Genomic DNA, 23,556 nt, shown 5'->3' with positions numbered 1-23,556 from the left:
GGACAGTCACGGTACACACAAACACACTTTTGTTACACAAGTAAAACACCTTTATACAAAAATTAGAACGTATGGACAAGCACAAAACAAAAATTGTTTAAAACTCAAATCTCCTTAATCCCACAACCCAGAGATAAGCACTGGTAAGGCTCTGGAGTAGTCCAGATATTATTCGAGATATCAATATATATAGAGAGAGATCTCTACATTATTTTGTAATCTGCTTTTCTCAATAGACAAATATTTTGAATATCTGTTCCTGTCTATAAAGGCATTTAGCCCACATAATTTTTTTAAGATTTTATTTTTTTTTTAATTTTTTTTAAAGATTTTATTTTATTTGACAGAGAGAGAGAGAGCACAGGCAGGGGGAGTGGCAGAGGGAGAGGGAGAAGCAAACTCCCTGCTGAGCAGGGAGCCAACGTGGGGCTTGATCCCAGGACCCTGGGATCATGACCTGAGCCCAAGGCAGATGCTTAACTGACTGAGCCACCCAGGCGCCCCTAAGATTTTATTTTAAGTAATCCCTCCACCCAAGGTGGAGCTCAACCTTAGAGCCCCGAGAGGCACGTTCCACCAACTGAGCCAACCAGGTGCCCCCATACCGTATAATTTTTAATGACAGCTTAATATTCCATCATGTGGACATGGAAGAATTAATTTAACAAGTTTCTTCTGTTGTCAGATTTTTTTTCATCAATAAAAGCTTGACTTGTTACTTCCACCTTTGTGCATGTCTGGTTAGGATAATTCCTAGTAATGGGAGGCTGGGAATGCATATTTTTAACTTCGAGGAGCAACTAGCCCAGGCCTCTGGGCGGTGCTCTCACACCTCCTCCAGGCAGCCGTCCCAGACTGGCAAAAGGCCCATGCCTTTCCCAGTAGCTTCATTCCTTAATGACCTGGCCTGGAAGCCCTGAAAAATGCTCAGAAGGCCTGGCTTGTGACGGCCCCGGAGGGGCCCCGGGTGGAGAGCACAAAGCAGGCTTGTCTGGGGCCCGGAAAGGGGCCCCGCCCCCCTCGGGGCTGCTGGATGTACATTCCTTCCCCGGGACAATGGCTGCCTCGGGAATCCCGAGAATGAAGAAGGCTGGTGGTTTTCCGAACGCCCCCCACCCCTTTCAACCCCCTCAACAAGTTGTACCCGTTCCCAAAATGGAAAGAAGGGGCACTTTGTATTGGGGGCGGGGTGGGGAGGGCAGTACTTCTGTGCCTACAGCCCCGCCCCCTCCTTTTACCAACTCGGATCCACAAGCGGGCTGAGGCCTGCCCCGCCACCCCCTCCCTGTGGATCTTGGGCAAGTCCTGCTCTTTCCGTAGGCCCCTGCTTCCTCAACTGTAAAATCAGTGGCTTGGACTTCCAAATTCCCCCCAGATCTAAAATGCCATAATGCGGTGGCTCAGATGATCACTGGCTTTGGAGCCAGATTGCCTGAGTTCAAATTCGGGTCCGCCTTTTACCCCGTGAACTGAACAACCCGGCTTCAGCTTTCCCGTCTGTAAAGAGGGTCGATGATAGACGCCCACTCCCTCATGGCGTTGTCTTGAGGAAGGATGAGAAGAGGCTCATGAGACAAGTGGCTGATTTGTTAAGGTGTAGGGTCATGATTCAGGCTTCATTCTAATGCCAACTGGATCCCCAACCCAGTCTAGAGCTCATGTCCTATCTAGATTTTGGCCCCTGGACATTTGCCCAACAATTGGCCACACCTCCGGAAGATGAAGGGCAATTGATGCCAGAAGAAGTATATCTCTTGCATGTTTCCATTTCCCCTTATATGAGCCCTAAAGCTGCAAAACTGTAAAGGCTTTTGAGGGCAAATCAAATGTAAAATACAGGAAAACTCCTGGGTCAGATCCTATTTCTTCATTTTTGTTTGGGAAATGCAGACATTTCCAATGTCACCTGCAATTGCTAGGTGCCAGGTGACACTGGATTCCAGGCTCTTCCTAACCCATTGGAGGTTTAGGACTAACACACCTAAACAGTAAACAATATGGGGCTCCTGTATATACTTTTGAGCAGCTCACCCTCCTCCAGCTGTCCCTCGTAGGCTTGTTTTCACTTTCCCCCCTCCCTCCTCAACCCTAGTCCTATACTCTGCGGAATCCATATCCTCTGCAGCAAGTACCAGACAACTCCCCTCACAATGGCTCGGACAATAAGGAAAATGCATGATCATATCTCATCCAGTTTAGATGCCACCGATGTTAACAAGCACTGTACGGTTAGAAAGGAAAAACACTGCCAAGTAAACTAACACAGGATTTCGTATCACTTTGAAATTTTATTTTATATTTATGTAGAAAACTCTTTTAGACTTCCATGGAACTATATATATTTTTTAAAGATTTTATTTATTTATTTATTTGAGAGAGAGAGAGTGAGGGAGAGAGAGAACACCAGCGGGGGAGGGGCAGAGGGAAAGGGAGAGGCAGACTCCCCACCGAGCAGGGAGCCCTTTGCTTTGCAGGGCTCAATCCCAGGACCCTGAGATCATGACTTGAGCCGAAGGCAGATGCTTAACCCACTGAGCCACCCAGGTGCCCTGGAACTATGTATTTTTTTTTAAATAAATTACTCTTTCACATACATAACAAGGAAAACACAGGTGAAATAAATTGGTTAAGGTTTTCTTTAAATTTTATCACATTCAGAGACTGATTCTTGGAATCGCTTTTCATCTCTGAGCTCTCCGTGTCTGTGTTTTTCCACATAGACTCTTCATCTGGGCCATCACAAGGATCGGTGATACAGCATTTCTTTAAAACTACTCTACTGAATTAATTATCTCTTGCTGTGTAAAAAAAAAAAAATACCCCAAATCTTAGCAGCTTAAAGCCACAAACATTTATCATCTTATAGTGTCTATGGGCCAGGAATCTGGGAGTGGTTTAGCCGGGACATTCTGGCTCAGCGTTGCTCCTGAGCCAGCACTCAAGCTGTTGGTGGGGGCCTGCAGCCACGTGGGGCTGGAGAATCTACCTCCAGGCTCACTCACTTGGCTATTGGCAGATCTCAGTTCCTACCTGAGTGTTGGCTGGATACTTCAGTTCTTCATCACATAGGCCTCTCCATAGGCTGCCTGTCTTCATGACATGGCAGTGGGCCTCCCTGACAACAGAGGACCCAAGAGAGTGCACAAACATTCAAGACAGAAGTCACAGTCTTTTTATAACCTAATCTTAGAAGAGACATGGCATGATGTCTGCCCTATGCTACTGGTCATAAAGACCCACTCAGAACAACCATGGGGAGAGGCTACACGAGAGTGTGACTAGCGGGAGGTGAGGACCCTTGGGGGCCATTTTGCAGGTTGACTACCACATCTACTATCTACTCCCAAGCCACTGGCGTCCATTCTGGAAGTATTTATTGCTGGCAGATGATCTTGTCAGATAGCCAATGAAAGTTTCTAGGTATCACGCAGTACTCAAAGAGGCTTCGCATGGTTCGTGGATGAAAACATCATAGGGTTGTCATTGTCCTGTCAGGACACCAAGAAAGTCACCAAAATTTGCACCTGTGCAGGAAGGGTAGCTTAGGGCAACTGCTGTCTGGCTGAGAGCGGATGAAAATGCTATTGGTTGTAAGATGTATAATGATTTCTGAAATGATAAAATGTGACCAAATGTGCATTTTAGAATTGATCAAATATGACATTTTATAGAATAATGAGAAATGGTGGCTCCAGAGTTGATTAATTCAGAGACTCAACACCTTCTTCAGGGACCCAGGTTCCTTCCATCTTCACATCTAACACCTTCAGCATAGATGCTGTGTCCCTGGATGGTTCCCTTCAAACCACAGAATGGCTGATACAGTTCCAATCATCTCATGTGGGCCCAGGTATTTCTCTCAGGTGTCTCCTTTTAAGAGCAAAGAAACCTTCCCCAGGGACATCCAGATGATCTCCCCTCTTGTCTCATTGATCTGAAATTGTTACCGCCCGTATTAGTCAGGATTAGGTCCAGTTGCAGATGTTAGCAAAACTCAAAGTGATTTAAACAAGATCGAAGTTGGGGCACCTGGGTGGCTCAGTCAGTTAGGCGTCCGACTCTTGATTTCGGCTCAGGTCATGATCTCAGGGTCATGGGATTGAGCTCCACATCAGGCTCCAAGCTCAGCAGGGAGTCTGCTTGAGATTCTTTCTCTGCCTCTGCCCCTCCACCTTCTCTTTCTCTCTCTCTCTTAAATAAATAAATAAATAAATAAATAAATAAATAAATAAATATTTTAAAAAATGAACAAGGTTTAGTTTATTCTTTCTCACATAAGAAGTCTGAAGATAGGGCGTCTGGGTGGCTCAGTTGGTTAGGCGACTGCCTTCGGCTCAGGTCATGATCCTGGAGTCCTGGGATCGAGTCCCACATCGGGCTCCCTGCTCTACAGGGAGTCTGCTTCTCCCTCTGACCCTCCCCCCTCTCATGAGCTCTCTCTCTCTCTCAAATAAATAAATAAAATCTTTAAAAAAAAAAAAAGAAGAAGTCTGAAGATAGGCAGCGCTAGTGTGCTGGTTCCACAGTTTCAGTGTCACCAGGAACTCAGGTGTCACCCATCTCACATGATTTCATGCTCAGATTTGCCTCATGTTTCAAAAGGGCTGCTGGAGTTCCAGCCATCAGATCCATATTGTAGAACAGAAGGGGCAAAAGCAGAAGAACGAAAGGTTGTTCCTCAGCAGCATCAGCTCCTTTAGGCAACCTTCTCAGATTCCCACAGAACATTTCTGCTTACATCTTACTGGTCAGAAGTTGGCCACATGGCCACATCTAGCTGCAAGAAAAGCTAGAAACATTTTTTAGCTGGGTACTTTGTCATCCTAAATAAGATGTGACTCTTTATTCCTAAGGAAGAAGAGAGGAGAATGGATGTTAGGTGGCCACAGTCAGTCTTCCACTGTCTTCATGCTCAAACCAACCCCTGGTCAGGGGGACAGGATTACCACGATTGATGTACATTGATGTACAATTTACTCCTGGGGTGGGCATGTGGTTATATTCCTTGAGAGGTGGATCCCTGAACAAAATCCAAATTCTGTTAACAAGCAAGAAGCAGATGGAGCCGTTAGTATTAGTTATTTACCAAGAACCATTGCCCTCCTTTCTTGCTAACAGAACCTTGATTTTGCTCAGGGACCAAATTGCCCTGTTCTTCAGGGGAGGCTGAGCCCCTCGCCAACCCCAGGGACGAATCTTGATTAGTCTTTGACACCTGTGGGAATTCCAATCCCTCTGCCAGTGTTTGGTTTAAGGATGAACATGTAATATGATTCTGGCCCATGCCGCACAAGGGGATTTTTGTGGGGAGACTTCTGGAAAGATTTTTCAGAGGCTGAAGGAGAAAAGAAGTTTTTCTTGGCCCCTGAATGCTGTTGTCTGCATGTGATGTCTGGAACTGCAGCAGCCATCTTGTGACTTTAAGAGAAGTCAGGGTACAAGGACAAAAACCAACATGATAAGGATGGCAGAGAAAAGAGAAAGCAATATAATGGAATACTCACAAAATGGAATCCTACTTCAGCAACAAAAATCAACTATTAATACAGCCAACAAAATGGGTGAATTTCAAAAACATTGTCTGAAGCAAAGGAGCCAGGCACAGACGAATATATACAATACAGTTCCATACGTAGGAAGGTCTAAATATGCAAAACTGATCTATGGGGGTAGAAATCAGAAGAGTGGTTACCTGTGGCAGGGGATGAGGGAGGGATTGACCACATACAGACACTAGAGAACTTTCTGGCATGATGCCAGTGTTCTATATCTTGATTGGAATGGTGGCTACCAGGTATTTGCTCAGCAAAACTCATCAAACTTATACTTTTAAAATGTGTGCATTCTACCACATGTAAATTATATTTTACTAAAATGATAAAGGAGGGGCACCTGGGTGGCTCAGATGGTTAAGCATCTGCCTTCGGCTCAGGTCATGATCCCGGGGTCCCGGGATCTAGCCCCACATCGGGCTCCTGGCTCGGCGGGGAGCCTGCTTCTCTCTCTCCCTCTGCCTCTCTCCCTGCTCATGCTCTCTCTCTCTCTCTCTGTATCTCTGTGTCTCAAATGAATAAATAAAATCTTTAAAAATAAAATAAAATTGATAAAAGAAGGAAAGAAAGGAAGAAGAAACAAACAGGAAGGAAGGAACCTAGGTTTTTGATAACACTGTTGAGTCACTGAAATCAACAGCCTCACCTTGGGACTTCTTGTTTGGCAACATGATAAACAATTGTCCTTACTGTTTAGGGCATTTTAAAGTTGGGTCTTCTGTAACTTGAAGCCCAGTCCCTCTTGTTAAAAGAAGGGAAAGGCACTCAGAGGTCAGGGCACAGATCCAGCCTGGGAAGCTGTGGGCTTCGAGAAACAGCTGAAAAGAGCAAGAGACTTTGAAGCTATGCTTGATCTGGTGGAGTGTGCTCCCCGCCCCACTATCATATAGAGCCCTGTACAGCTGAGGGTCTCTCCCCACCTTTCCTTGACCTTCCCTACCCCCATCTGTAAAATGCAAACCCTAGCAATCGAACTAACTCTCAGGCTTCTGGTGAGGATTAATTAAGAGAACACTCAGGAAAGCTCTTAGCAGGGTGCCTGGCATACAGAAAGGGCTCCATAAGGCTCCTGTCTTACCTCACCTGGACCGAACCAAGCAGAGGTCCCGGGAGAGGAGGGAACAGAATTCAGAAACTTTTAGGAAACAGATCTTGAGACTGTAAATGATTGATGACACCAAGGACTCAGGCCTGGGTGACAATGTAGATGGGATGGCTTTTCAAGCCTTTGGCAGAGATTATGAGTAGAACCTATTCTTAACGCCAGAAAGATGCTGGTAAAGGGAGATAAGACACATGGGAGGAGGGGGAGATTTGGAGAGTGAAAAGGAGAGTGTAAGCTGAGTCTGAGGTGCCTGTGAGCAGCATGGAGTGGTGGATCAGAACCAGGGGTCTGCCACCAACTAGCTGTGTGATCTTGGGCAAGTTATTGCCTTTCTCTGAGCCTCAGTGTTCTCATCTGTGGAATGGGAAGTTTGAGAATACTTACCCCATTAGGTTGCTATAAAGATTAAATGAAACAATATATTTAAAGAGCTTAGCATCGCGCTGGCACATAGTAGGTGCTCATTAAGTAGTGCTAATAATTTGCATCATCCCTTCACACCCTGCCTCAACTGCCCAGGCAGGCAGCTCAGGCTGAAATGCTGCGGCTACTGTACTAACCATAGCTGATGTGTACCGAGAGTTGTGAGCAGACACTTCACTTTCTCCTGCCTCCAACAGGGCGTTCCCCTGCAGAGGATTTCCTCTCCTTTTCTTTGACCCTGTCCCTCCCTTCCTTCCAGTCTCTACTCTGACCTCCCTCTTCCAGGAAGCCTTCCTTGACTAAAGCCTCCCCTTCCCCTGCCAACCCCTCCAGGAGCCTCCCTGTAGGGGCTGGCCTCCCAGCCCAGAGCTCTATCCACTCCCTTCCATTGCCCATACCTCAATAAAGATCACTCCAGCTCAGATGAGGCCTAGACCCATGGGGATGCTTATCCAGTACGGGAAGGATGCCCGCTCTCCACCACATCTCTAGTGGAGGAGAGCTCTGAAAGCAGTGGGGGCTGGCGAGGAGGCGGCCACCTGCCAGAGTGGCAGCAGACAGGCCAGCTAAATCCTTGACCTACGATTTAAGGGGTCGGGCATAGTTCAATAGAGCACTCCAGGCTGAGTCCCAGGGCATTCACACAGGTCAGGGGGATGAGGGGCAAGGAGGGGAGGGGGGCCATCTCCTCCAAGAGCCCCTTGGAGTCATTCCCAGCCCTCTGAGGCATAATGGCAGCACCCTGAAACCTGTAACCCCCAACCCCATCAGTGCAGAACCCCCTCTGAGAGGCGAAGTGGGGAGGTGGGGGAGCCCAGGGAGCCGTGGTTTACATGGAATCCCCCGTGCCGGGCACACCGTGAGTGAGGGTTCAATAAAGCGCCCGTCTGGATTAACCGCAGAGGTAGAGCCCTTTGCTAGGTCCTGGGACCCAGCAGCTTTGCCCAGAGTTCCCAGGTGGGCCCTAGTCTGCTCCTCTCCTCCTCCTTTGGAATTTCCCCCGAACTGGGCTCTACCAGGATTTGCGGGGAGGCCCTTTGAATAGCTGGAATGTCCGATGGAATCCCACGTGCAAAACGTAGATTTTCCTAGCCATAAATGCCTGGTCGGGCCCAGAGGAGGGCCAAGCTCGCGTGCAGGTCTCAGCCGGAGCCCCTCCTACCCACCCACCCCACTCCCCGCCCACCCGGTTTTCCTCCAGGGCCGCCGCCCACGTTTGCCCCTTGGGAGTGCTATGCAAAAATGATGCAAAACAGGCCGAGACAGCCGTAGGGATTGGCTGACGCGGGAGACTTCGTCCGTCCAATCCGGGGTCTCCGGCGGCCTAGGCTCCCCCGCACAGGGCCTGGTCCCGCCTATAAATCAGCTCCGTCAGCGTTAATGGCTCCTGACTAATTGCCTGGACTCGGGCTCCGGGCTTGGGTCGCCCGCATTAAAATTCAATCAGGCCCAGCGCTGAGCTATTAAATATTCATTGGGAGAGCTTCCCGAAACCAGGTTGGGGGATGGGGATGGATTGGGTTGGAGGGACTACCTGAATCCCCGGCTTCAGCGGAGCCCCGCCCCACCTTGACTCCTCCCCAACACTCTCATCTCCTGCAACTGCTGCCTGATTTCCATTCTGCTGGGCCTGATTTCTCTCTGGAAGTCCCTGAGCCCTCTCTACAGACACTTGGGAGATTGAGCTGCCCTGCAGGCGTGTGGTGCTAAATTATGACCAGGGCTGCCCTAGTCTTCTGCCCTGCACCCCCTCCGTGCCTGGTGGCCTGGCTCCACAGACCTCTTACCCAGTGCCCACGTGGGCCCCTAATCAATGCCGGAATGGAAGAGCTCCAAGGCAGAGATGGTTTCATCCTCAAGAGAGGCCCCTAGGTGCCTGGCCTGGTCTTTGCCAGGGGCTTTGGCGGCATTACACTGGTCATCTTCAGCAGGCTTGAGAGAGCTTCAGGCTGGGCAGTATGGGGTCTGTGCTGGAAGGGAGGAGGGGGGCTCTGTGCGGCCCTCCTCTCCTCTCCCCTTCCCCCAGGAATGCAGTCTGTCCAAGCTCCTGGGCCCCTGGCCTGATGCTGAGCAGGCTGCCTGGAAGTTCTCAAGGAGGGTACCCAGGGGGAGGGGGCTGGGCCCAAGGGCCTGGAGGGGGCCACTGGCAGTGTCTGGGACTTAAGCAGGAAGTATACACCCTGCCCCCCATTCATACACACTGTAGTTGCAGGGTCATATGAAGAGGGTTTGGCAGGTGTGAAGACAGCCATGGCCCGGAGGCTGGAGTGAGCCACTCAGATAAGGACTGGGCCCTCCATATTGTATTGAGACATCTTGTAACACAGCTCCATCCCCGGGCCACGGGCTGTTTGAAGGAGGGGAAGACGAAACACCAGGAAATATGTTAGGAGAGACCTGTTCCCCTCCCATTTTTACAGCAAATCTTCAGGAGCGAACCACCTGCTCATGGGGCTCTTCCCCTGCCCTTTGGACTGCTCCCTGCTGCTGGTGCCTGAGGTCCTGCAGGAAATTAACCCTGCAGGGTATGGAGGCGGCTCAGACTGTCAGAGCCACAGAGCACCCTACAGACACTGCTGTGGAAGGTTAGAGGCTGAGGGTGCCAGTTTCTGCAAAGCCAGAAGCAGCTCAGGGCTCTAGGAGCAGTGTGAAGTTCGGGGGTCCTAACTACGGAGATACTGGAAGGGACTTCTTGTTCTGCTATTCTGAGAGCCTCAAGTGTTGCAGAATTCTTGTCTGAAAACCCCTACTCCCTCAGAGCTTAGGTGCTCTCCTAGCAAGAGATGGGGGACCCAGGCTGGCCCCAGAGCTGGGTACAGGGGAGAACGTGTCTGGCAGCAATTAGGAGGGGAGCTGGGCTGGGAGGCCTCAGACTTCAGCGGGTCAGGACTGACCTGAGCCAAGTGTCCAATTCCAAAGCCAAACGTCACAGGCAATCCGGGATTCCAGCTCCCTCCACGTGTGGTTCCCATTAGGGCTGGCTGGGGTCTTCCTGAAGGCCAGGCGGATTCCTGAGCCCCTCCCCCAACACGGCCCCTCCCTCTTCAGGCTGTTTGGAATGTCCTACCCAGTGCTTCAGGGTGGCCTGCCACGGTGCAACCTTGGGGATTTTCAGGGGCATCCCACTCCAAATAGGTGTCCCCACCCACTAGCTGATGTTTTTGCAATCTCTTAAAGGGGACAAAGGGATAGGAGACGTAAACCCTTAACCCCCCCAGGAAGGGCTAATCCTTGAAGACCCCTACACTGTGTCTGGGGGCCTTCCCTCCTCTCCAGGTCAGCCGCCTTTGTTCAGGCCTCGGCCCCTTTGGTCCAGACACTTGCAACTAACTGTCCCACTTACCAGGCTATTCCTCCATACTGCCCCCGAGTGGGCATCCGAAACACCCAAGCCTGTGACTCAGATCATTTCCCTCCTGACAAAGCTACTCTGCAGCACTTGCACACAGATAGATATTCGTGTTATGTGTATCCTGGACACACACACCGTTTTAGAGTTAAAAAAAAAAGTCAACATTTAAAAACCTGGAGACAGCACATAAAAATCGACATTTCTAATTTTTCCTGCAAATACCTGACGACACGAAGCTAACAAGCCAGCATGACAATAACTGGCTGGAGCTGAGGAACAACCGTGGCCTTCCGAAGGGGTCCCTGGGGCTTCCATGTGCACCATAGTCCCCACTGGATGATTCAATGGCCTTTTATCAGTGGGCTGGCACTGACCTTTTTATCTCACTTCCTGTCAGCTTCGCTCCTTTTAGCCATTTATGTTCCTATCTGTCTCTCTCAGTGCAGACACTTCAACTTGCTACAACAAACCCAAGTCTAAATCCCTTGGCCTAGGGTATATGTCATTTCAGCCACCCTTCACACCCCGTCCCTCCTGTCCCCGTCAACTCCTCCCATCCAGTACTCTTGGTCCAAGCCCGTCGAACTTCTCACTCTTCCCCAGACGCAGGCCGGACTTTCACACCCCCAAGTCTTTGCGCATGCTCTTCCTTCGGCCTGGAACACCGCATCTCTTCTGTCCCTGGTGAACTTCTGTTGCTCCTTCAAGCCCCACCCCAGAAGCCACTGACTCTGTAGCATCATCCCGAGCCCTCCCAAAGGCAGTACCCTGGGTTGTCTGATGGTTCCTGTGATTCCAAAATGTCTCATGCTGCTCTCATGCAGTGAGAGCCTTTCCAGGGCTGGGAGTAGGCCACTTGGCATCGCCGGGGCTCACCTGGGTGGACGAATGGGCCATCAGGTGGGTGGTGGGAATGTCTGGGGGTGGAGGAGTTGCATCTCAGCCCCTCTGGAGCTGGCCTTTGTGGCTAAGAGCTTTGTTAGAGTTGGCAAGGTTGGAGGAGGGGAATGCAGCAGGCATTTTGCCAAGACATAGCTGAGGTCTTGCGGCCCTGGCAGGAAGGAGGCCTCACCTCATTCACGATCACCTGTGCTTCTGCTCTTGGGGGACTGTTTAGACCCCTGGGTGTGTGTGAAGATGTGTAAGTGTTCAGGTAAGTGGGTCCGGGCACCCAGGCAGTGGGGTACTACTCTCCTCTGCCCTGTGAGCACCCCCAGTGCCCCCAGTGCTATCAGTGCTGGATAAAGAGGTCCAACAGACAACATCTTCACCTCCTGAAGCTGATGTTGCAGAAACCCCCGGAGATGGGCTTGAAACCAGCGGGGCTGCTCCCTCCATCTGTTCCCTGGTCTCCTGTCCCAGGCCCACCCCCCTTCCTGCCTCTTCAGGGGTCCCAGCTGCCACAACCCCTTCCACAGAGCCCACTCCCCCTGCCCCAGGAGCTCTGCCAGGCCAGGCACAGCCGCCCCCCACCCCCCCACCCCCGATCTCCCCAGGACTAGCAACTGGCCCTCTGTGGAATCACCTGAGAGGTAGGTACTGGGGATCCTGTTTTTATGGACAAGGAAATAAACTCTGAGGCTCAAAGGAACGTACTCGAGATTCCCCGAGTGAGTAGTAACTGGGAGGAATTTCAGCCCAGCCCCTTGTGTCTGAGGGCCAAGTTCTGGTCCCGGCAGCCCCGCGGGCTCCAGGCTCCGGCCTTGGGTCCCCCCGCCTCCCCGCCCACAGTCACAGAGCCGTCGGGTGCAGACAGAGATCGATGCGTCAATGTCCCACCGCCGGCGTTAACCACCGACCGGGGCGGACGTCGCGTGTGTGAGCTGAGACGGGCGGGCCCCCAGGACCCTTCGGGGTTCCCTACCCCGCGACGGGCAGAACCCGAACGCTGGGATTCGGTGTCTGCCAAAGGGTGTGCCTCCAGCTCGGGGCCCCTCAGCCCCTGCCTGAGAGAGGCGGCGGCGCGCTCTCGGGGGGGGGGCCCCAGCACTCGCCCCCCGGGGGGCTCGCGACGCACTCCGAGCTCTCGCCCCCCGGGGGCCGGGCGCGCGCGTCAGAGAGGCGTGCGGCGCGCGCCTCGGCCCCTCCCCCAGGCGGGGGGCGGGGCAGGGGAGGGAGCAGATGGCAGCAATTACGGCTCGGGCCTCCCCCGCCCGTAGCCCGAGGCCGGAAGACCGGCTGCGTGCGCTTTCCCGGGCGGGAGGGGCGGCGGCCTCCGCGGCCAGCGAGCCGGCGGGGGCGGGGCGGGGGCGCCGGGCCCGGGAGGGGACTTCCTTCCCCCGGGAACGGGGCTGGGAGATTCCCTCAGGAAAGGCCAAGCCCCACCTTCCCGTTCCCGGCCCCGGAGTGCTTTCAGGCCCGTGTCCTAACACGCCCAGCGCCTGCAGGTCTCAAAGCTCCGAGGATTTTCAGGTTGGGCCAGTGGTCCAGGCTGGGGAGAGGGGAGTTGTACGGTTGTGCAGGTTGCGACCTAAACAAGGGCCGGGTGGAGGGGTTAAAAGTCTTGGGCCTTGGCAGGTGCTGCTCTTTCTGGAGGGAAGGCCAGGGGCACCTTTTCTCACAAAGGGTCCGAATGAGCAAGTCTGGACTGCCCTTGATTTAAGGCTGCTGACTGTAGACAGGGGAGAGCAAATGGCTAGAATTGGCTTCTGTGGCTCAGGGGCAGGGCTAAAGAGAGCAGGAGGACTCTCATGGCTCAGGACACTGACAGTTCTACCAGTTGAGCTTCCCTGGTTCCTTCTTCCTGAATTCTCCTCCCATCCTGATCCTGTTGTCCAATCCACTAGCAAAGTTTGTCCCTTCTGTCTCTAAGATATATCTTGGATCAGCCCCTGCTCCCCACCCCCCTCCAGCGTCCAAGCCCCTCTTCCCTCCTTGTACAACTGCAAAGGCTCCTGTCTGCCCTCCTGGCTCCCCGACAGTCAACTCACACAGATTCCAGGGGGACACTGTTAAAAATACCAATCATAAAAAAAGTCAGAGCATGTCACTCCCTGTTTAACAACTTTGCATAGCTTCCCTTGGAGGAAGGCCCCAGTTTCTTACCCTGGCCCCTGCCTATGCTGACTTCTCCTAGATCATTCTCCCCTCTGTCCAGATGCTGCTCACACTGGCTGTCTTTCTGTTCCTTGAACTTGACAAGTTTTTCCCACCTCTGGCTTTGGTCTTGCTGTTCCCTTTGCCTGGAACCGTCTGCCCAGACCCTTCACAGGGATGTCACCTCCCCACACTGACACAACAGTACAGCAGCCTCACATCCAATTGCCTTATCTACTGTGTCACTTAACCGTGTCTCTTTCTTCAGGACTTAATGGCTTTCTGTAATTATCGTCTTTATGCACTTGGTTTGTGGTCCGTTTCACTTACCAGAATGCAAGCTTGATGAATGCAGGTGTCTTGTTCTCTGCTAGCACAGTGCCTGGCACAAACCTAGGAGGTGCTCAACATACTTCATGCAGTTAAGGAATGCAGGAGTCCCTGGGGAATGAATTGGCTACTCATCCATTCGATCACTTCTAAGGGGGCCATTCCCTGGGAGAAGCCAGCTGCAAACCCCTGTATTCACCTGTGTTTCACCCAAATGCCTCATATATGGACAGGCCTGTGGTTTCCAATATCAATAAACTTAACAGCCAAGACTTACTGAGCATTTACCATGTACCAGGCATTATTCTGAGTGCTTTACGTGGCTTAACTAATTTAATTTGTACAACAAAGTAGATACTAATATCCTCAGTTTACAAGCAGAGACATACTAGGACACACACAAGAATGCATCATAAGCACTGAGTTGATTATCATTGTACAACAGATGGGTGAATTGAGTAAATACACAGGTGAGCCTACTTCAGGAAGGTGGAACAGATCAGGAGGACAGAGCATTAGGGGAGAATCAGCATGGGGGATGTGATGGGGGACACTGGGCTGGTTTGGGCAAGTGGGTAGAAGAGGAAGTGTAGGGCCACGGGGCATGCTCCTGCTCTGGGTCCCCACAGCACTCAGGGGTGCAGCTGTGGTGCAGGGGCGAGGGCCTGGGTCCGGTATTCTGCCACCCACCAGAGGGCAACCACTTACCGCTTGGGGCCACATTAGCAAAATGCTGGGGAAGGCTTACATAACACCTAACTGCCAGAGCCGTCACCAGGATTAAATTTAAAAATGCTCATGAAAGTGCTTCATCAGCTGCAGAGGGCTGCTGAGGGAGGGGAGTAGGGAAAGGGTGCAGGCTGCTGGCCTGAAAAGCTGGCATTAGAGCCATACTTTGGCTCCTCTTGCGTCAGTCCCCTACTGTGTGCCCCTCCAGGGTGGACCAGGGTCTACCAGTTGTTTTCCGTATGTGGCTGGCACGGAGTTTGTACTCAATGGGTGTTTGTTGAGTGAATACATGTGTTTGTTGAGTGAATGCCTGAGTGCGGGAAAGACCTGGGGAAGGGTAAGAGAGGGAAAATAAATACATAAGTGAAAGATGGAGGAAATGAAGAAGGGACTGGGGATGCCATCTGCCTCTGAGCCTCAGATTCTTCATCTGTAAAAGACCATGGTAAGGCTTGGGTCTCTAGTGTGGATCTGATGAGTTGTGGCAGGCCCATGGAGGCCACCCCTTGCTGTCTATGCTGGGCTGAACTGACCACTACTCCCCTCCCCCACATCCCCGTCCCCCGGAATTTATAGATTGCTCATTGTCCTGCACAAAGGCCCTCTTGGGGAGGAGGCGGGGTGGGTGAGGAGACTGGGGAATTAAAAAGTCAGAGGCTGAGTAACAGCCAGCCACACCCGAGGCCCCATAAATCTTCCTAGGCTCCCTGTAAGGTGGATTTGCTCTGTCCTCACCCAGAGCGGCTTGCAGGACTCCTGCTGCCTGGAATCAGCTCGGAAGCCTCGAGGTCACCACCAAGGTGGAGGTGTGGAGACCTGAAGACGGGACCCTGACCATGGGGGAGGGGTGGATCCTATTGTTTTATCCCTGTGACATCAGAAAATCCTTCCTCCCATCCCGCTCCACTCCCTTACACGTCCCTGTAAGTCTAGCCCATGGCTGTTGGGACTGAGCAGAAAAATTAGCTTTCTGTGGGTATTCTGAGTTCCTTGGTGAGGGGGGCCTGGAGGTCCAGACTCTGGGAAAGCAGCCGCCTCCCCCACTCGGCCGCTCCGGGAGAGGAGAACTGGCAGATGGTGCAGTGTTAACAGATGACAAGAAAACAGAATTACTCAGCCGCTCCGTCCCTCATGTTCGTGGAACGGATGGCCTTCAAACTGGAAAGAGACAATGGTGTCAATTGGGAGGGCTGGGGAGGAAGGGGAGGGAGGGAAGCTGTGGGGCATGGGGGGCCTGCAAACCAGCACACGGAAGACCGGCTTGGAGTCCCACTCACCAGTTGGGGGATCTCCAGCAGGTTGGTTAACCGCTCAGAGTCTGCGTTGCCTCATCTATAAAACAGGTCGACGAAAAACCCTGTTGTACCTTCTCACTGGCTTTTATGAAGATAATGTGGATTTTTCTCTTTATAAAACTGGGCTTTATGACTTGTGAAGGTGTCAACATATAAGAGGTTACTTATAAACTATAAGTGCCAGCCCCTTAGGTGTTTGTAGAATCATTTTTTTTTTTTTAAAGATTTTATTTATTTCACAAAGAGAGCACAAGTAGGCAGAGTGGCAGGCAGAGAGAAAGGGAGAAACAGGCTCTCCGCTGAGCAGGGAGCCCAACACGGGGTTTGATCCCAGGACCTTGAGATCATGACCTGAGCTGAAGGCAGCCGCCCAACCAACTGAGCCACCCAGGTGCCCCTGTAGAATCATTTTTAAAACTCTTTTCCCTACAACAAAATGGAAGAGAATAGAAAATATCACGTGGATCACAACATTATGTAAAACTTTTGCTTTTACTTCTGTGGATGTTCTTGTGTCCTGGAGCCAGAGGTAGATGTATTTTACTGTGGGTTATGGTCCAAAAAGTTTGAAATATTCCAAGTGGAGGGAGTTCTTTCATGGTATCTCCAGAATGGAAAGGTGCATAGATGGAAATTAACAACAAGAAATGCACCAGGAGAAAAATAAATGGAATGGGCCTTGGGCTATGGAACCCCAGGGTGGGGAGACCTGGTTCTGAGTAGCTCAGTGCAACTAAGATTGGCGGGGGTGGGGGGTGGGGTGGGGTGGTGGTGGTGGTGGTGCTACTTAGGACCTACCAGACTGCCCTCTTGATGGGTAACAAGAATCTCTTTGCTTTGTAGGATGCCTTGGGCTTGAATCATGAGGACACTGTCCCTGAACGCCTACTAGGCCATGGCCACTGCTCCCTCAGCATGGCCCTGAGCTGAGCCAAAGAGAGGGGCTAGTCAGTGAGAACCTTGGACTCCTGTGCTTGGGCCCTTCCCCCCAACAAATCCACCAACAGTGCAACAGGTATGATGTAGTGGTAATCAGGACCCTCCTGCCTGAACTTCACCCATGACCCTCATCCCCACCTCCACCCCAAGGGCTATAGTCCAGTGGGGGTGAACTAGTCAGAGGGGGCCCTAAATCAATCCCAGACTTCCCTGGCTGGCATTGAGTTATGAGCTGTGGGTTTTGTGATGTAGATCATGGTAGGGGAGGAGGGGGCATGACCTATGGCAGGTCACAGGGGACCTCCAGAAGGGGCCAGAGCTGGGGGTCAGAGGTCACCTCCTCCATTCTCCATCCCACTGTGCTGGGTCCCATCCCATGTCTAGTCCTTAAGCGGGGGTGGGCCTTTTCCCACTGCTGCCCCCAGCTGTACCTGCCACCAGGCCTGTAGGTTGGGAGTAGGGGCCTTGTCCTGGAAAAAGATCCTGGAAGAAAGGCAGAGGTTGAGAGGACAGTACATTTGGTTCCCTAACGGTGACTGGCCTCTGCTGCAAACTTGACTCAGGAGTTTGCCGAGCTCTTTCTCTGTAGATTTGTCATTGCACTTTCCCCAGATCTCCCCCTTCCCTTCTGATTGAACTCCACAAGGCAAGACTCCTACAAACCCCAGCCCAAAGCATTAGATGGCTGGAGATATGGCATGACGTCAGAGACAAGATAGGGAGAGAGAGAGAGAATCGAGCTGGTGCTCCAGACAATGCATGTTATCGGGCCTTAAGAGAGATTGTTAGAGGGATAGAAAGATGGAAAGATCCAGACAGTGAGATGAGAAAGATCAAAACCAGAAAGATGGAGAAGAGAAGTTGGGCAGACAGAAATAAGACAGATGGAAGGCAGTGAAGAGATCGAGATTGAAGGGAAGTTGGAGTGGGCAAGAAAATAGCATTCTGGTGCACTCCTATCAGAATCCAGCAGCTAAGAGATCAAAAGGAGGATAACCCTCGCTGTTAATCCTTAAGACCGCCACACTGAGACTCTAGAAGGCCCTGACTGAAATGTACCCATAAGGCCCAGGATGTGATCCATTATTTTATGCATTAACTAGCAACCTCTAGCCCCCCTCTACCACAATCATCCCTATCAACAAAGACATACACAGTGAGGGTCAAGACCCAGCCTGGGGAACTGGACAAGGCGGGTGGGGTGGGAAGGGACCAACATACAGTCTGCCTGAGGACAGAGGATGGGACAGGGCACCAGAACCGAGCATTGCTGCAGGTGAAGTTAGAAGAAACCTTACAAACCTTCTGGTACCCAACCAGGTTGACTAAAGCTGATCTACAAAAATAATTCCCCATGTCTATCATGCTTTGGGACCAAAAATGGTCCCGGTCACCCTCCTCCTGTGCACCTGCCCTGCCAAGACCTTGCCCCTGCATCCAACCCTAGGACCCTCTGCTATAGCCTCCACTCTGTGGGGATGCTCTCCCAATTCCTGCCCAGGGCTGCCACCTGCTGGCTGAGAGTGGCCTTGCAGAACAGGATCCTTGCTGAGGCTGGGGGTGCTCTAGGCTTGGAGGCAGATCATTTGAAAAGCAAAATGTGAAATTCCCTTTTACCTAGTTAGATGTCCTTGGGGCCTCTCAGCACAGATTAAAGTCCCTTATCCCTCTACAGTCGTTGCTGAATGGTACTGGGCGCGGGAGGGGGAGGGGGTTGGTACTCTTCGGGCCAGAGGAGAAACTGTCAGGCAACTTCCCATTCACTGAGTGGCCAACACTGTGCTAGATGCTGGAGACAAAGATGATCAAGGTGAGGGAAACAGCCAAGAACAAGATTAACGATAACTCATGTGGGCAGTCAAAGTATGTGCCTGACACAGAGCAAGTTTCCGTTCGTAGTTACTGAACAAATGAATAAGTGAGTGAAGTTCAGAGGTACACTGAGAAGTGATGAACTCTGTGTACAAGAGAGGTTGGGGGGGGGGTTGCCTGGCTGGCTCAGTCGGTAGAGCGACTGAGGGTCATGAGTTTGAGCCCCAAGTTGGGCGAGGAGCCTCCTAAAAAAAAAACCCTACTATTTTTTGTTTGTTTTGTTTTGTTTTAAAGATTTATTTATTTGAGAATGAGAGAGAGAATGCACGTGCACTACATGCACAAGCAAGTGGGAGGAGGGGCAGAGGGAGAGAATCCCAGACAGATGCCCCGCTGAGTGCCCCACGAGATCATGACCTGAGCCGACAGGAGTCAGATGCTTAACCGACTGAGCCACCCAGTCGCCCCGCTACTATTTTTTTTTAAGTGATTAAGTGATTACATGGTTCAGCCAATGTTGACAACTACTGTTCCAGTCCTTTCTATGCATTTACATACATGTAAGTTAACCAATCACACACACACACTTCATATATATATACATATATATATGGCTTTTTTCTCTTCAATTAACAACACGTCTCAGAGATATTTTCCAAGCAGTCCATATGGATCTATCTTATTATTTTTCAATGGAGGCATAATCTCGTGTGCATATTTTTTTCAGGCCCTTCCTCTATTGATGAACATTTAAGTCATTTCTAAATTTCGTTTTTACAAGTACAAACAATGCTGCAAAGTATATATAGTGTATCTTTGTTCACATACACAAGTACTGTTTGGGGAAAGATTTCTAAAAGCAGAATTTTTGGGTTCATGTGTATGTACATTTGTTATTTTGATAGATACTGTCAAAATGCTTTCCAAAAATACTTCACTAATTTACATTTCCCCAACAGTGTAAGCACTTAATATTATTGTTTGATTTTTACTTAGCTGTTGGGCCAAAAGCAATGTTTCATTCTTGTTTTAATTTGTCTTTTCCTGCTTACTTGTGAGATTAAGCATCTTTTCATATGTATATTGGCCATTTCTTCTATGACTTAATTACCATGTCTTTTCCCCATATTACTAGTAGGTTGTTTTTTAATTACTTAGGATTAGAGGAAATTCTGTTTCCAATAACATGACTGGCTGGACTCTGGACTGATATTTCTGAGTAAAACAGTAAAAATGCTCAGGTGGTGATCTCAGGGTCATGGGAGCCAGCCCCACATCAGGCTCCATACTCTGCATGGAGTCTGCTTGAGTTTTTCTCTCCCTCCCACTCTGCCTCTGCTCCCTCCACCCCTTCCCTCCTCCCCGCCCCCAACATGCCTGCACTCTCTCATTCTCTCTAAAATGAATAAATAAATCTTTTTTTTTTTTTTAAAGAATTAATGGGACGCCTGGGTGGCTCAGTCGTTAAGCGTCCGCCTTTGGCTCAGGGCATGATACCAGGGTCCTGGGATCGAGCCCCGCGTCAGGCTCCCTGCTCCTCAGGAGGCCTGCTTCTCCCTCTCCCACTCCCCCTGCTTGTGTCCCCTCTCTCGCTGTGTCTTTCTCTGTCAAATAAATAAATAAAAAATCTTAAAAAAAAATAAAAATAAAAAATAAAAAAATTATTAGGTTAAAATCTAAGGGAAGGCAGGATCTCAGACAAGGAAACAAATCAAGGAGTCTGCTTTAGTTTGAAAATATTTGTTGAATTAGGCAAACTTGAGCTTCAATTTCCAATCTTTTTTTTTTAAGTTTTATTTATTTAAGTACTCTCCATACCCAAAGCGGGGCTTGAACTCACAACCTTGAGATCAAGGGTCTCATGGTCTTCCAACTGAGCCAGCCAGGTGCCCCACAATATCCACAGTCTTTATCTTTGACGGAACCAAGGTGAATTTAATAGATTTCCAAATTTTCCAGTATCGATGAAGGACAAGAATTTATAGGTCCAAAGGCAGGATAGATAAAAAAAAAAAAAATCCAAAGAAAGATAATTAGAAATCCATACCTATACATAAGAGCAGGGAGAGGGGCAGAGGGAGAAGCAGGCTCCCCGCTGAGCAAGGAGCCTGATGCGGGGCTCCATCCCAAGGCCCAGGGATCATGACCTGAGCCAAAGGCAGACGCTTAACTGACTGAGCCACCCAGGTGCCCAAAATTCAGGATTTCTTTCAGTGAAGCTCACCACAGATAAAGCTAACAGAAATGTACGTAGTACAGTTGCGACATCTAAAACCCATTTGACAATGGGTTTATTATCTAGAATATTAAAAGGAATTCCTGGAAAAGCAATAAGAAAAAGATAGGAAAACAACAGAACATCGGACAAAGGCTAGGAACAGGCAGTTTCCAGGAGGGGACACAAGAAAGGCTCCCAGGTATTTGGAAAGATGCTCACCTTGTTGATAGGGAAAATCCAGTGTAAAATAATGATATTAACTTATAGTTCTGTACCATCAGATTGACAAAAATTAGAAGGCTGAATAATTACAAGCATGGCCATGGATGTAGGGAGGCTCTCATGCATTGCTGGTGGGCACATTGCAAAAGAGAGAACCATCTGACAGTACCTGGTCAGTAAGCGCATACGTGCCCTCTGGCCTAGCGGTCTCAGACACGCTCTGCCACAGGTCTACTAGACGTGTACAAGGATGTTCACTGCAGCATTATTTGCAGCGGCGGGAAGCTGGAGGCAGCTAGGTGTGCAACACTGGAAGAATAGGTAAGAAAAATCGGATGCATACACACTATGGAACTTCATGCAGCAGGAAGAGGGGGAAGAAAGAAAGAGGTAAAAAGCTACGCCCCATATCTTTTATCAAGAGAGCAAAAATTTTTCCAGGAGCCTCACCCATTAGACTACTGCTTGCATTTCACTGGCCAAAACCATGTTACAAGGTCACACTTAACTAAAACGTGACTAGAGAGAAGGGGGGTCATAGGTAGAGATTGTGTCATCTAAGTAGTGATGTCTTACATGTAATCTAGTGGATTTCTTCTCGTTGCTGCACAGAATTCCATAGCATGCATTCACCGCATTTTGCTCTGATGGCTAGAGCTACAGGAGCCATCTTGTGGCCATGAGGAGAAGTCAAGAGACTCCCCAGAGAAGGCCCTGCCACCGTCCGTTTATATCAACACCAACAGCTTATCCCTGAACTCCTTAATCTTGTGTGAAGAATAAACCCCTAGTTGGTTAAGCCACGTGTGGCAGTTAGGGTTCCACAGGGGGCAACAGAAATAGATCTGGCTAGTGTAGACATAAAGGAATGGGGAAACAGGTTCTAGGTTCAGAAACAACTCCCAGCTTTGAGAGGCACATGACCTGTATCCGTGACTGGGAAGCAACAGTCACTCCTGGAGGAAGCTGATGAATCAGGAAGCTGCTCACCAGAGCCCCGCTACATCTGTCCTGATCTGTGACAGCAAAACAGATGTCCCATGGTATTCAGCTCTGTTCCAAATGCACGTCTTGCACAAGAGCAGAACCTAAATCACAGATTCCTAGCTCAAGGGAATCGAGGAAGTGTCATCTTGGTTTTTCCAGCTTCTGTAGTTCAGAAGAAACACTAAAAGGAGTTTTGGATTGATGTTGGCAGCCACCACACCACTGAGGCCGGCTTTCGGTTACTGACAACCACAGATGCTCCTAACAGATACACTGCGCGGACAGCAACAGGGGGCCATCTCCGAAACAGCGCGGAGTGAAAAAAGCAGAATGAGTTCTGTCACACAATTCTAGGGTGCTGGTTAAAACATACATAAACCACAAAGAGGAAGGGAGGGAAAAATAAAATAAGATGAAATCAGAGAGGGAAACAAATGATAAGAGACTCTTAACTCCAGGGAACAAACTGAGGGCTGCTGGAGGGGAGGTCGGTGGGGGGATGGGGTAACTGGGTGATGGCATTAAGGAGGGCACTTGGTGTAATGAGTACTGTAAGGGATGAATCACTAAACTCTACCTCTGAAACTAATTTTAAAAAATACATAAACCAACACTACCTTTTTTATTTTTTATTTATCTTTTTAAAAGATTTTACTCATCTATTAGAGAGAGAGACAGCGAGAGAGGGAACATAAGCAGGGGGAGTGGGGGAGGGAGAAGCAGCCGCCCCCCCCCCCCCCCCCCCCGCGAAGCAGGGAGCCCGATGAGGGGCTTGATCCCAGGACCCTGGGATCATGACCTGAGCCAAAGGCAGACGCTTAACCACTGAGCCACCCAGGCGCCCCAACACTACCCTTTTTAATGCAATGTACCTTTTTAAGAATATATAAGTGCCAATTGGTAAAGGGAAAGGGGAGAAAAATGGGCTGTGGGGATTAGGGATGAAAGAGATAAGCCAAATAAAGTAAAATAAAAAAAGATCTTGTACATGCTGATGATGGGAGTGATACAAACAGAACACAGTTGGCCCCGTTTTCTACACCTGAGGTCCAAAACTGATCCATTAAATTTAATTTTAGTATTAATTTAATTAAAAGGATGATTTAATAATTATTAATAATTGTAAATAATTTAATTCAATTATTGTAATTTTAATGCAATTTAAATATTCCATACTTAATTTACCATACCAAAACTAGTCCATGAAACTTATTCTTTCGTAACTTCTGTACTCCTAATTAGGCAATTCACCTCCCCCCAGTCCCAGCCGCTATTCAAAGAGATGTCTGCACTCGCACCTTCTCCTTCCACCACCCCGGCTCCACGGAAGGGAAAGGGATTTCAGGACTTCAGGCTTACGCGGGCGGGTCGGGACCCCTCACGACCCTCCCACCTCCGAAGGGTGTGTTTCTGGTGCGGGAAGCAGAAGGTGAGCGTGTTGGGGGGCGGTGTCGTACCCGAGAGCCGCCTCCGCAGGGGAGGAGCCTCCGTGATCGGGCCCCGCCCACTCAGGGCAGGCTCTCCGTGATCGGGCCCCGCCCACTCAGGGCAGGCTC

At 50.0% G+C, this 23,556-nt stretch overlaps 1 protein-coding gene across 3 annotated transcripts in view; it reads left to right on the top strand.

Moving 5' to 3' along the window:
- Positions 1-12,747: 12,747 nt before the first annotated feature.
- Positions 12,748-23,556, top strand: part of ANKRD33 (ankyrin repeat domain 33) — a 15,074-nt gene continuing 4,265 nt past the window's right edge. For 2 of the 3 annotated variants that reach the window (XM_035002626.1, XM_035002623.1), the window contains exons 1-3: positions 12,748-12,844; positions 16,666-16,837; positions 23,243-23,429. The gene's annotated coding sequence lies outside the window, so the exon portion shown is untranslated. The remainder of the gene's footprint in view (positions 12,845-16,665; positions 16,838-23,242; positions 23,430-23,556) is intronic. The other variant, XM_035002621.1, reaches the window with a different exon arrangement.

Source organism: Mirounga leonina, unplaced genomic scaffold (assembly GCF_011800145.1).
Source record: "Mirounga leonina isolate KUSES-001 unplaced genomic scaffold, KU_Mleo_1.0 Mir_126, whole genome shotgun sequence".
Lineage (NCBI taxonomy): Eukaryota > Metazoa > Chordata > Mammalia > Carnivora > Phocidae > Mirounga > Mirounga leonina.
Note: the sequence above shows the minus strand (reverse complement) of the source record. Positions and strands in the feature narration are given on the sequence as shown.